Source organism: Seriola lalandi, unplaced genomic scaffold, assembly GCF_002814215.2.
Source record: "Seriola lalandi dorsalis isolate HSWRI2012SDOR001 ecotype SW California unplaced genomic scaffold, Sedor1 jcf7180002054953, whole genome shotgun sequence".
Classification (NCBI taxonomy): Eukaryota; Metazoa; Chordata; class Actinopteri; order Carangiformes; family Carangidae; genus Seriola; species Seriola lalandi.
The window spans coordinates 930254-931422 of NW_019525504.1; positions in this window are offsets into that span (position 1 = coordinate 930254).

Here is a 1169-nt window from a genome sequence, read left to right on the forward strand (position 1 = left end):
ATGAAAGTCTGTACTAATGCCTTCATCTGCTGGATGCACCACTCTGGATCTTTGACCATCCTTGTGGGATCCAAGCAGGTAATCTGCCTTACAATGGGGAATTTCAATGGAGACATTTCCTGCAGTTTCTTTATCATCCTAATAAGACACTGCAAACACTCGTTTCTCAGGCTGAGAACAGAGAGTTCCCCTATCTTGCTTCCTGGTTTGCCTAGGAGTTCCTATTGAGGAACATTAAGGAACATTCATGTCAATGGAAGGAAATGTCTGCATAATATTAATGATGATACTGAACAAATTGCATTTGCTAGTTAGTTTGTGCAGGCATCAACATTCACAAATTCACCTCACAAAACAAATAAACAATAAAATTACCTTGATGTCAGATTCAGCCCCCAAGCCTATGTCCACCCTTTTAAGGGAGACCCAATTCTTCTCCTCAGAAACGTCCAACTTGATCAGCTGCAGGGGGGTTTGGTCCTTTAGGATCTCCCTTTTTACGAACTGTCGCAGTAAACTCTGATGATGACAACAGACAGATAGTTACTGAGCCATTCCATCAATTAATACATGTTTACATTCAAGTGAATTAATCAAAATCTTTACAGTGATACTTACCAACAGAAGCTCAGTCAAATCTTTTGCCAAAAAAGGCAACACTGGCTCGTCTGTTTGGTATCTCTGAAGAAAGGGGTTAAAACTTCTTGCAATGGCAAGGAAGAATTGAAGCTTTGGGATTAAGAGTGGATCCCCTTGTGCTGCCAGGATGGCGTCATAAGAGGCTGTGTTCGCCTTTTGGACCTTCTTATCCTCAGCAGCTTTGACATACTTCTGAACCATGGGCCAAACTTCCAGGACTCTCTCTGCAACTGGCATATTTTCTACCCATCTGTGGCCGCAGAAAGAGGGGGGGAAAGCGGGACGACCCGGTGATGTTGGTGTAGTCCTCTTTCCGTGCAGGAACGTTGTGGAAGAGGAAATAGAGCGCGCACAGGAGTTTGTCAGTTTGCCAGGCTGTAAAGCCTGCCTTCATGGCATTGTGGAGAGTGTGAAGTCCACAGCTCCCAACCATCAGGACTTGAGCACCTCCATGCAGCTCAGCATGCTCCTTCTGAAGGAGATCCAGGAGTTTGAAGTTGACATTGGGGCCATCCATTCCTACTGAGAGA